At 42.5% G+C, this 13,203-nt stretch overlaps 1 long non-coding RNA gene across 2 annotated transcripts in view; it reads right to left on the bottom strand.

The window, feature by feature from the left end:
• LOC120401706 overlaps nucleotides 1–13,203 on the bottom strand; it is a 187,599-nt gene that overhangs the window by 36,596 nt on the left and 137,800 nt on the right. For both annotated transcript variants that reach the window (XR_005596664.1, XR_005596665.1), the window contains 2 exons: nucleotides 6,843–6,961; nucleotides 3,406–3,617 (listed from right to left, as the gene is read on the bottom strand). This is a non-coding gene — a long non-coding RNA (uncharacterized LOC120401706). The remainder of the gene's footprint in view (nucleotides 1–3,405; nucleotides 3,618–6,842; nucleotides 6,962–13,203) is intronic.

Below are 13,203 nucleotides of genomic sequence, written 5' to 3'. Positions count from 1 at the left end.
TTCCGAATTTACATGAACCGGTTTAACAAAACAGATTGTATAAAATCGAGTGTGCGCGGCCACACTAAACACATTAAATCGGTGGTGTGCGTCCACGGTCCGAGGCTAGCATCGATTTCTGAAGCATTGCACTGTGGGTAGCTATTCCGTAGCTATCCCATAGTTCCCGCAGCCTCCCCCCCCCCTTTGAATTTCCGGGTTGAGATCCCAGTGCCTGATGCAGCAAAAATCATTGTCGCGGGTGGTTCTGGGTAAATGTCGTCAGTCACTCCTTCCGCTGGGAAAGCAACGGCAGACAAGCATTTCATGCCTTTTTTTCCCTGGATTGCCCTGGAAGATGCCATAGCATGGCAATCATGGAGCCTGTTTCGCCTTTTGTGACTGTCACCATATGTGTACTAGATGCCGCTCACAGAGGCGATTCAGCAGTGCTACACAGCTGCATGCTTTTGCTTTTGCATGATAGCAGAGATGGTTATCAGCCATATTGTACCATCTACCATACCATAAATTGGTAATAAGATGGGCATGGCTACCAGCCCTTTTGCACTGTTCCATTTGCTGCTGTAATAAGTGCCCCTGGCTGATCTTAGCCAGGGCGCAAACTAAAATTGGGAATGACTCCTGAGTCAATCCTCCTTTTGGTATCTAAAAATAGAATCAGTCCTGCCTAGAATATGGGCAAGTGTACTAGAGAACCACTGTATCAGAGAACCAGAGAGCACAGCTGCTCTGTGTCAGATCCTGCATAGATTATGAGCTGTATGCTATTCACAGGGGGTGCTCCTGCAACAACCCCACCTGTTCATTCCATTCTTCCCCAGCCTTCCTGGGCTACCATAGCATTGTCCCCCCACTTGTGTGATGAAGTAATAAAGAATGCAGGAATACTTGTTAGTGAGAAATGAGTGGAAGGCAGCCTCCAGTTGCTATGATAGTCCACATAGGACATTAAGGAGTGTGGAGGAGAGGAGCCCAGCATCCTGCTGCTAGTCCAGGGGCAATTGAATCTTTTCTTTACACATGAAGGGTGGGGCTGATGAAGCTCAGCCCCCTGTTGCTATGATGATGATGGTTATCAGCCATATTGTACCATCTACCAGGAAAAATTAGGACCAGGCGCCCTTGATTGACCTAACAGATGCTGGTCATCATGGTTACCAGTCCTTTTGCACTGCCCCATGTGCCAATAGGCTGATGACGAGGACAGATACCAGTCGTATTGTACCATCAGCCAGCCATAGCATGGGGGGAGCAAGGATGTTGGTGTTTAGTGCTGCACCATCGCGTCTATCTGCAGCATTCAGTAAAGATAGGGTGACATGTAAAAGAGTCAAGAGAGGATTGTTTTCCCTTTCACTTCTGGGGGTGGGGGGGGTGCGTAAATTGCCTAGCTATGCCCTGACCCACCGCGGACACTGTTTTTGACCCTAGAAGCATTTGGAGCTCAGCCAAGAATGCAAATGCTTTTCAGAGACTGCAGGAACTGTGGGATAGCTTGAGTCCTCCAGTCCATGAGCGTCCATTTGATTCTTTGGCTTTCTGTTACGCTTGCCACGCAGCAGTGCGCTGAGTCCCTGCTATGGCATCTGTCTGGAGATATTTAAAAAATGATTTTGAATTTCGTCTTCTGTAACGGAGCGCTGATAGAACAGATTTGCCTGCCCTTACAGCGATCACGTCCGCATGGTCCATGCGGGAGCTCTTTCTTTATTTTGATTTTTAACTGCATCACCACCCGTGCTGATCGGAGCTCCACGCTGGGCAAACAGGAAATATTCAAAAGTTCGCGGGGCTTTTCCTGTCTACCTGGCCACTGCATCCGAGTTCAGATTGCTGTCCAGAGCGGTCAGTGGTGCACTGTGGGATACCGCCCGGAGGCCAATACCGTCGATCTGCGGCCACACTAACCCCAATCCGATATGTTAATACCGATATTAGCCCTACTCCTCTCGTTAGGGAGGAGTACAGAAACCGGTTTAAAGAGCCCTTTATACCGATATAAAGGGCCTCTTAGTGTGGACGGTTGTGGTGTTAAATCGGTTTTACGCGCCTAAAACCAGTTTAAACGCGTAGTGTAGACCAGGCTAGAGACTCTTAGCACCTGAGAGATTCCTCACTCTGAGATATAGATGATACCCCACTCCAGGCACATGGGGAAAGGCTCTCCATCCTCACCCTAGAAAGATGCTAAAAAACAAAAAGTAAAAGCCCTGTCCTTCACCACCTCTGCAAAGTGAGGGAACAACAAATCCCTTATCAGGAGAAATACCTATCCCACTTCCCCTTCCCAGACATGAGAATGAGGGAGAATGAGAGAGAAGAAAGCTCTATTCCTGGGGTTTAATGGCTACAGTAAAGCCAGATTGTAGCTTTAATGGATCTGGAGACTACAAGTAGGAAACAGAGCAACTGGTAAATGTAGACGCAAAAATGAAACTAAAAAGCCATGCATTTAATTATGAAATTATATTCTCAAGCTAGAAGTCTGCAAAAAAGAATAAACGACTTACTCACAAGAATGAGATTTGCTACAATAACACACCATGCATGGAGGTTTCTGAGTGCAAAACTGCAGAAGTAAAGCTTAATACATAGCACCACAATTTACCCCCAATGTTTTAATTTTAAAATATACCAGAAAACAAAATAAAATATAAAACACCTGCCACCGGGAGTGTTTGGAGTATGCTAGTTACTCTGTGCTACATCTCTCTCTCTCATGTGCCATCTAAGACAGAAGTTTTTGTTTGGAAACACTGGTAGGGATTTTGAGCAGTTAATAGATTCAATTTTTTTTTGTCTCCCATAAAAAAAAAAAAAAGAAAACCTGTGCTCTACACCTTTTTTTAAGAGGACACAACCATTTGCACTGCTGATGCCTGCAAGCCATCTAAAGGCACTACAACCCAGATATCCAAAAGATGTGTGTGTGAAAGAGAATGGGAGATCCGTGTCATGGAAGTGGCCATGAAAAGTATATGGGCAGCAGAATGACTCAAGAGATTTGAAATGATGATAATATTTTGAATTTCCAGAACACCTTCCCTCAAGGTGCTTTACAGGCATACAAAATATAGGTTTAATACCACTACCCTCAATTTCCAGACAGAGAACTGAAGCACAGAATAGGTAAGTGACTTACCTGAGGTGATACAGAAAGTCTGTGAGAGAACTGGGAGTAGAACTCAAATCTCATCAGTTCTGGGCTTTAACTCTTAAAGCACTCCTTATTTCCAAATGGGAGAGGGAGCCTTTCAGCCAGGCCAGACTAGTAATGACTGAAAGCTGTTACCATCTGATGTCTATTTAGGGTACTGGATGAATTAAATTTGGTGGTTTTCAATCCAGATTTTAGCAGGCGGGTGTTTACATTACAAAAAAATCACCACCCACACCTGTTACCTTCTTTGTTGGTCCCAGCACGAGAAGCCAGAGATTGAATGGATTAATGATCAGGGTTGAGGCACTTTGGCGGGGTCTGATACAGGCAACTCTGCATGGCTATTGCATCTGTTCCATGACTAGAAGACTTTTTTCTTCAAGAATTTCAATCCACCATAATTCACACTTTTCGGGACAGGGCAGATAGGAGCAGTGATATAAAACTCTTCATCCTAATTAACAAAATCCAATGTGCAATGCCAGTTATAACATTCAAGAATACAATATTGTTACTTCAGCCTTACTAACACCACACTCCTTAGGATATCGATATCTTGAGTGTATATTGAAGATGATAATGGGCTTTGTGTATTTGAGTGCCACAAGCATTGTATCAGAGAAGCCATATGAACTCAGTAACTGGTGTGCCCACCCTGAGTACAATCCCAAATATCTTAGTGCCAGAAAGATGTCAATAAATTGGAAAGGATTCAAAGAGCAACGACAAAAGATTAAGAGAAAATTATGAGAAAATATTAAAACAGCCGAATAACTGGGCTGAGAGGAGGCTATACAAGGCAAAGAGTGTGAAACCCTATACATTATTGAAGATACATTATTTAAGACAGTATAAGGGAGTATAATTCAGTGTCATAGAGTAATACTGAGCTAAGGAAAATTTTGTCTGAGTATCTGGGGAAAATGGTTATGTTGAGGTCCATTAAATGTGAAACAGTCTCCCAAAGAAAGTGGTGGAAGCGCCATTGCTTAACTCACTTTAAATTTAGACTTAACAAAGACTAGGAGAATAGACTGTATGGGGGAACAACTGTATTGGAAGAGGGGAATAGATTAGGTGACCTAATAGGTTTTCTTCATTTCTCATTTCAATGATTCATTTACATCTTTACTGTAATGATAGTGGATGATATAGACAAGATGGGTGAGGTAATATCTTTGATTGGTGTTTGGTCCAATAAGAGATATTACCTCACTCACCTTGTCTCTCAAATACCCTGGGACTGACATAACAACAACACTGCATACAGTAGATAAGATGGTACATTTGATTTACAGCTGAACAAAACATATCTGTTGAATGAAGCCTCCTTTTTCTGCTAGCTAAATATTCATGAGTAGGTTGTGATTTGCTCAAATACATTTGTTATTCACTGAATATCTTTTCAAATTTTTTTTCACTATAGATTGATCACAAATATATTAAGTTCAAGCTGCATTGCTTAGATGTGTAATTTTTTCTAGTTCATGATTGGATGATCACTTCCAGTGCAAATATTGGCATGTGGGATTTAAAATTTGGTTTCTGCAAAAACTTATGCCTATGTTTTTGAAAATTGCCTTCTGAATTTGTGTAAGTAATACAGCACTCGGATATATATACACACAAGGGAGTTGTGCTCTATCGTGACTGAAACAAATTCCCTTAAAAACATGAACAAATATTCATGGAAACCTCATTGCATTTTTTGCCCTGGTCTAATTTCATTTATAAAGCTTACTCACCACTGTGGCAGAATAATACATTGGAATGGCATACACTAAGAACCATACAATAACTATAGGCTTCATAGCACCTGACCCAAAGCTCACTGATGTCAGTGAAAGATTTTCCATTGATTTCAGTGGTTTGAATCAAGCTCTATGGATCTAAATGCAGAAAAACATCTAAACCCAGGGCTAGTCAGGATACTATTCAAGTTCACTGCGTGCTTAAAAGTTAAGGACATGCTTAAGTGCTGACCTATGACTGAAAGCTCTTCAAGACAGAGACTGTATCTTTCTATGTATGTTGACAGCACCAAGCACATTGTTGATGTAACTGGAATATAAATAATAATATATGGATAGATAATGTGACAAAAAAAACTTGATGGGAAGAGCTGTGGCACAGTGGAATAGTCCCCTGAGGGAGCTGATCAAAGCTCCATCACTGAAGAATTTTGGTAAAAAGCTTGTGGGAATGATGTCACAGAGTAGTCTTCCGAGGAACCCAAAGGTGTTATTTTTTTCTGGCCACTAGTATGTATGATGTATGTTCTACAGATAATAGGGTCAAAAAAAGCCCACCATTTTTCATGTTCAGATGTGTGAGTCTATTATAACACACACAGTGAAAAAGCAAGAAAGGAGATTGAGTATTCTGTGCAGAACTCAAAGCTGTATTTTGCTGTATTTACATGGGCTAAAATGAGGGGGACAGTCTGATGCTGATCATTTCAACCAGCTAAGGCTTAAAGGCTAATATTAAAATCTTATTTGAAAGAATTACTTTCTCAGTTCAATGTTGAAATTCATTGTTCAGCTGTCCCCCAGAGATTATCATCTCCCACATGGTCAGGTGCTTCCATTGTTTTGTGATAACACATTCAATTTAAGTATAAAGCATATTACTAGCACTACTCTAGAAATGATTTGTCAGTGTTAGCCTTCCAGTTCCATTAAATTGGCCTGTTTAAAGTTTTCACTGACTTTCTACTTAATCAACAAGGAGCCAGATTCTGCTTTCATTTATCCCTGAATAAATAAAGAATAACTCCACTGACTTCACCAGAGTCCCTCCTGATCTACTTTAGTATAACTGAGGGCAAAATCTGGTCATTGAGGTCCAAGTATTGGTTGCATACAAAAAAGCCCCCGGTATCCAGACATCAGCCATGACATAATAGCAATAATTCATACCATAAATAATACTTCTATAGTGACCAGTTATAGCTAGATAGATCCTTTCATCTGAAAATCTCAAAGCACTTTATAGATGTTAATTAATGAAGGCTCAGAGCCCCAAGAGTGAGGTAGTGAAACAGAGATGAGTAAATTAAAACAAAAATGGTCTGATTTTTTTCAGAAATATTGAGCACCCAGAGATAAATCAATAAAAGTTGGGTTACACATCACCTCTGAAAACCAGGCCACCTAGTTAAGTGCCTAAACATGAACTTATGGGCCTAATTTTACACACCCATATTTGAAAATTTTAGATTAAGTGTTTTGCCTGACAGCACAGCATGGTACATATTAGAGCTGGGAATAGAGCCAAGATGTCCCAATGCCAAGGTCTAGACAACTTAACTATTTCATGGTTTTATTAAGTCAATTATTTTGAATTAATAGCTTACATCTATAAAGCCAGCTTTGGGGGCAGGGATCATTTCTCCTACTTTGCAAGGGCAGCCACCTCTGGGTTGGAATGCAGCAGCACTATATTATGTGTATGTATGTGTACAAAGGCAGGGAAATGAGGAATAAATTTTGCAGGGGGCATTTGGGAACAGAGACAGCATATTCAAGCAGCACAGACCCCACCCCGCCATCCTGAGCATTGTGCCAGGGTATTTGGGTCAGTACTGACTCAGAACAAAAAGTGCTACCTACTGAAATACTAGCAACACTCCCTGCATGAATCTACAGATGTCAGGCTCCCATAGACTGTACAGTACCTGTCTCATCCATCTCAATCATCATTGTGACAGCTTTTCCCTTCCCTGATTGCGGTTAATGATGGCTGGGCAAACAGGAGGAAGTGGATAACTGGCTCTCAGCAGGCAGGAGGCTGACCCTGTTTGGAAGAGTATTAGCAAAATTGGTGGCCCAGGAAAACAAGTACCAGAAATAACAGCAATTCATTTGGTGAGGCAGATCCTGTGCTCACTGATGCATGTAATTAGAGGGAGGAATAGACCATACCTGTCCTAATCCCTCAATGTTCAGCCTGTGTTTGTCTAATCCACCACCCCTTTTGTACTCTGGTAGGAGGGGAAGGGGAGGTGCTCAGAACTTCCCTTCCTGACTGGCACCTCTCAGCTGTTGGGCTCAGCCAGCTGTAGTCTTGGCTGCAGTCCAACCTGCTGGGAATGCAGAGAGTTGCAGCTGTGACTTCTCTCTGCAGAGCTCAGCTGCTCCTCACTCCTTTGGTGGCTGAGTGGGTGGGCCAGGGGGAGCTGAGGCAGCTGGAGAGGAGTCAGCCTCTAACCAGTCAGGGGCGGCTCTAGGGATTTTACCGCCCTAAGCATGGCAGGCAGGCATGCCTGCGGGAGCTCCACCGAAGCCGCGGGACCAGCGGACCCTCCTCAGGCAAGCCGCTGAAGGCAGCCTGCCTGCCGCCCTCGCTTCCACACATGCACATACACAAAAGTGCCCTGGTTTTTCTAGAGACAAGGTAGGCAGGGTAACATTTTTTATTGGGCCAGTTTCTGCTGGCGAGAGAGATAAGTTCTCCAGCCCCTTTCTTCAGGTCTGGGAAAGGTACTCAGACGGTGAGTCTACACTGCAAATACAAACTAGGCTGGCCCATGCAATCTGACTCAGGCTCACGGGGCTCAGGCTGTGGGGCTGTTTCACTGCTGTGTTGACTTCTGGGCTCAGGCTGGAGCCCTGGCTCTAGGACCCTGTGGGGTGAGAAGGTCCCAGAGCTCAGGCTCCAGCCCAAGCCCCGAAGTCTACACAGCAATGAAACAGTCCTGTAAACCTGAGCTGGCTGGTGCGGGCCAGCTGCAGGTTTTTCTTTGCTGTGTAGACATACCCAGAGTGTCACAGCTAAATACAGAAGTGGAATCAACTATTTAGCTTAAGGAATTAACACATGTTGCAAGAGATCAGTCAAGGTGGAATGGGCAGTCAACACCTCTGCAGTCATAGGATAAAGGAGCTTTAGTAGGTTAAAGATTGTTATAACGAGCCATAAATCCAGTGTTTTTATTAAGGCCATGATTTTGAGTGTCTAACAAAGTTATGATTTTAAGTTCCCAGGCTCATCTTTTGATGGTGTTCTGCAGCTTTCCTTTGAGGAAACATTCAACTTCCCTATCTTAAAATGTGCAGCTGCCTCCACTCCACTCCACTCCACTCCACTCCACACACTGGGGGACAGGCCCAGTTTCCATGGAGCTAACCAGCATCCTGTGCAGAATAGTTACCCTTAAGAAGCTAGCTAGTTTCCAAATGACTGTTGCCTGGGGCCACGGTAGGAAGATGGGAGTGGGAGGAGGTGAGAAACAGGGCATCATTGACAAAGCAGAGGAGGCAGGGTAGTGGGCTGATATGGTAAGAAATGTAGAACTGAGAAGTATTGTGTTGGGCCTTGAATACATGGGGTGAAATCCTGGCCCCATTGACTTCAATGGGGAAAAAAATCCCATCAACTCTATTGGGGCCAGAATTTCACCCCATTCTGAATTTGTAATTTAACCTGAAGCCTGGCAAGCTTCATGCATTCTGCACAGCTCTACATGTTCCCAATGTCAATGAGAGATGGGTCAGATACTGAGTCACAGAGTTCACATCCAACTCAGAACCTGGGTTTCCTCTACAAAGATGGGGGAGGGAGGTTGGATTTAGGGTGCCAATTGATCCACCAAGTTCAACTCCATATGGGGAGCTGGATTCCTTCAAAGTTCACGGGGAGTTCAGGAAGGTCTCTAATGTGCAAATACAAATTGTGCAAACAAACAACTCTCCCTGCAAAAACCACCAAATGAAAAATTTCTAAAAACTCTGTCCTGATAAAATGGTTCTAAAAGACGCTTCAAAGAGAACATTCCCCTACTGAGAAACAGTAACAGAGGCCCCTGCTTCCTACATCCCTGTAAGCTAATGGACTTGGAGTGAAAGAAGTGACGGGCAGAGTAAAATTTTAGGAAGCTGCATTTTGTTTGATTTTGTATTAAAAAATTATTTGAGCGTGAGGCTTCTATCTATAGAACGCCCTTTCGTATAAGGGCATGCTTGTCTGCCAGACACAGCAACATGCAAGACGAGGGAGGGAAGGAAAGCTTTGAAACCTCCTAGGGGACTACAGCTCTGCCTTAATGAAATCCATTACAGAGCTCCGCTTTCAATAAGGGAAGGCACTTGCAAAACACATGTCTAGCAACGAAAATGAGACTCTCCCATGAAGTGTAAAAGTTGTGACAAGGCAGCTACAGATGGAGATGACAAGGTTCTGCCTGCCATAGACAGCACAGAAAACATCCCAAAGTGTACGAGAGCCACAGGGAGTTCCGGGATTTCAATCAGAGCTCGATGGAATCAAGCGCAGCCTGAAATACATTAGCTGCATGGTGTATGTAGCTACATCAATGTAAGAAACGTATTATGATGCTGTTTTCTCTGTGCTCGCCCTTTAGATGCAAGGAATTTCTTCACCTGTCTGACAGGGGGAAGGGGGGCAGAAGGTTGGTCTTGTGGTTGAGGCACTGGGCTGAGACTCACAAAAGCTGGGTTCAGTTTGCAACTCTGCCACATGTGACCTTGGGAAAGTCACTTAGTTTTTCTGTCCCTCAGTTCCCTATCTGCAAAATGAGGATACTACTATTTCATTTGTTTATCTTGGCTATTTAGATCTTTGAAGCAGGAAATCTCTCTTACTGTGTGTATATTCAATTACTAGCATATCAGCCCTTGCTTGGGCTCTCTACGTGCCATTATAATAGAATAATCATTATAATGGTGCTGTGAGTCAATTCAAGATGGCTTTTAAGGAGCAAAGACTACATTGGGCTCCCACCTGGTGATTTAATATTTGTTCATTCATGTTGATTTTCCCTCAGCTGAACTAACTTATTCCAGACTGAAAGTAAGTGAGTTTTTCTCTGTGTATGAGACACACAACAGGTTAAAGCTCTGTAAATTAGTGAAGGTCAAATTAGTTCAGATAAAATGGAAACCAACCAAAACCTACTCCCAGCACTGAATCCTTTCCTATTTGCGGAACCTTTTATTACTTTCACTGCTATGCCTGTCAGTGCTTCCTGGTTCTGAATGGAACCAGATGAGGAAGTGCTGAAATCCTGTGAGAAAAATGACTGCCAGACACCGGAAGTCCTGGAGTTCTCTCATCAGGAAGACTGTTCTGGTGAGATTTCCTGCTCATTTCTGCCCATCTAATAGCTTTGGAGAGGGTTCATCTAAGCAAACAGCCTTTCAGAATCCAATCCCCTTTGGGATTCTCCCATTGTGAAAGGAGAGGCAGCATGAGCCAGTGGTGAGAACACAGGAGATCTAGCGTCTTTTCCCAGCTCTGCCACTGACTCTCTATGTAGTGTTGGACAAGTCACATAGCCTGTCTGTGCCTGTCTCCCCATCTCTAAAATGGGCATAATAGTTTCCAACCAGACTGTTATAAGGTTTAATTAATAATGGCAAAGTGCATTGAGATCTCTTTTTGCCTTGCCTGGCACAGCATTGCCATAACACATTGCCCTGCAACAACCCTTATAAATTCCATTCTGTGGTGTTCTACAGCATTGGCTCCAAACACTATAGCATGCAGTGATTAGGCTGTATTTTATGTGGGTTTAAGGACAGAAAGCATAGAGCAACCTTCCAGACCCCATCTGTGGTACAGGTACCCCAAGTAAAAGCAGAAGGCATTTCCTTCCCTGCTCCTGGGAGCTGATCTCCTTATCTGTATTCCCAGTCCCTTCCAGTCCAGTGAATGAGCAGTTTAGGACACTAGAATAAAAATTCTATATCTCTAGGAAACACTTGAATGCATGAATCACTCTCTGGACTGTCTTCTCAAGTGGATGTGTGAATTTTTCTGTTAAATGCCAGCTTTTATAAAGGGACACTGGCAAATATTCTTCTACTGCAGCCAGTGGGTGAATGAATTTAATACTGTCATGATTGCATACAGAATAATGTATAGGTGTTCCTGAGGTTTTCTTACTACAAAAGAACCATGGGAAATTCTATTATCAAGTTGCTCCTCCTCTCCTTTTTTCCCCAAACCTCCAAATCCAAATCAACTTTAAGTAATAAAGTCAAATTTTAAAGAAGAAATAACAACAAATTACATTTATACCATTCTTTTCATACAAAGCTCTTGACAAATATTAAACACTGTATAACAGTGAAATGCAGCCACACACCACTGAAATGCAGCCATTTCTGGGGTAGGACACAGCAGCTTTTAAGGACTGCTTAAGGACACATCAGCTTAAGACTGGCAGTGAAGAAGGAGAATACAACTGAAAGTGTAGGGGGCATATGGGCACTACCAGAATATTAATATGATCTGAGCATCAGGGTAAGTATGCCCTAGTTTTTCATAAAGCACCAAGGGTTGATCACAAGTTGTCAGGAAGCTAGTTTTATAAATCATCTGAACATGAACTCCCTCTATATCTTGTAACACAGGGGAGAGCGATGAATTCTATTTTTAATTATGGGCTGTGGGGTGGGCTGTAAATTTACAACCACCTAATCCACATTGCAGCGCCCACTGATGCCAGCAGGTGGTTTGTCCAAAGATAAGTGTCTGAATATGGTACAGAAACTAAATTTTGAGTTGTTATAGAATCATAGAAATGCAGGGCTTGAGAGGTCATCTGGTCCAATTCCCTGCACTATGGCATGACCAAGTAAACCTAAACCATCCCTGACAGATGTTTGTCCAATCTGTTTTTAAAAACTTCCAGTGATGGAGATCTGACAGTATCCCTTAGAAGCCTATTCCAGAGCTTTACTACCCTTATTGTTAGGTTTTTTTTAATATATAACATAAATCTCCCTTGATTCAGATTAAGAACATTACTTCTGGTCCAACCTTCAGTGGACATGGAGAACAATTGATCACCATCTTCTTTATAAGAGACCTTAACATATTTGAAAATTAATTATTAAGTTTCCCCTCAGTCTTCTTTTCTCAAAACTAAACATGCCCTGGTTTTTGTTTGTTTGTTTTTTTAATCTTTCCTAATACGTCAGGTTTTCTAAACCTTGTAATATTTTTGGGGCTCTCCTCTGGACTCTCACCTATTTGTCCACATCTCTCCTAAAGTTTGGTGCCCAGAAATGGGCACTGTACTCCAGCTGATGGTGCACCAGTGCCAAGTAAAGTGGGACAATTTCGTCCCAAGTCTTACATATGTTAATACACCCCAGAATGATATTAGCCTTTTTCACAGCTGCATGATATTGTTGACTCATATTCCATTTGTGATCCATTATAACCCCCAGATCCTTTTCAGCAGTACTGCCACTTAGACAGTTATCCCCCATTTTGTAGTTGTGCATTTGATTTTTCCTTCCTAAGTGAAGCACTTTGCACTTGTCTTTACTGAATTTCATCTTATTGAATTCAGACCAATTCTCTAATTTGTCAAGGTCATTTTGACTTCTAATCCAGTCCTCTAAAGTGCTGCATCATCTGCAACTTTTATAAATATAATTTTCTCCACTCCATTATCCAAGTCATTGATGAAAATGTTAAATAGTACTAGTCCCAGGACTAATGCCTGAGAAACCCCGCTAGATCCTCCTTCCCAGTTTGACAGAGAGTCATTGGTAACTACTCTTTGAGTATAGTCTTTCAACCCGTAGTCCACCCATTTTACAGTAATATTATCTAGACCACATTTCTCTAGTTTGCATATGAGAACGTCATGGGGGACTATGTCAAAAGCCTTACTAAAATCAAGATATATCAGATCTACAGCTTCTCCCCATCCACTATGCCAGTAACCTTGTCAAGGAAGGAAATTATGTTGGTTTAGCATGATTTGTTCCTGACAAATCCATGCTGGTTATTCCTTATAACTCCATTGTCATCCAGGTGCCATCAAACTAATAGTTTAATAATTTGCTCGAGTACCATACCAGGTATCAAAGTGAGGTTGACAAGCCAATAATTCCCTAGATCATCTTTGTTCTCCTTTTTAAAGATAGGTGCTATGTTTCCCCTTCTCCACTCTTCTGGGACCTCACCCATCCTCCATGAGTTCTCAAAGATATTTGCTAACAGTTCCAAGCTTGCTTCAGCTAGTTCTTTAAGTACCTTAGGATGAATTTCATCAGGCT

Source organism: Mauremys reevesii, linkage group 3 (assembly GCF_016161935.1).
Source record: "Mauremys reevesii isolate NIE-2019 linkage group 3, ASM1616193v1, whole genome shotgun sequence".
In the NCBI taxonomy this organism is placed as follows: Eukaryota; Metazoa; Chordata; order Testudines; family Geoemydidae; genus Mauremys; species Mauremys reevesii.
The sequence above is the reverse complement of the archived record's forward strand: the minus strand, read 5'-3'. Positions and strand labels throughout refer to the sequence as shown.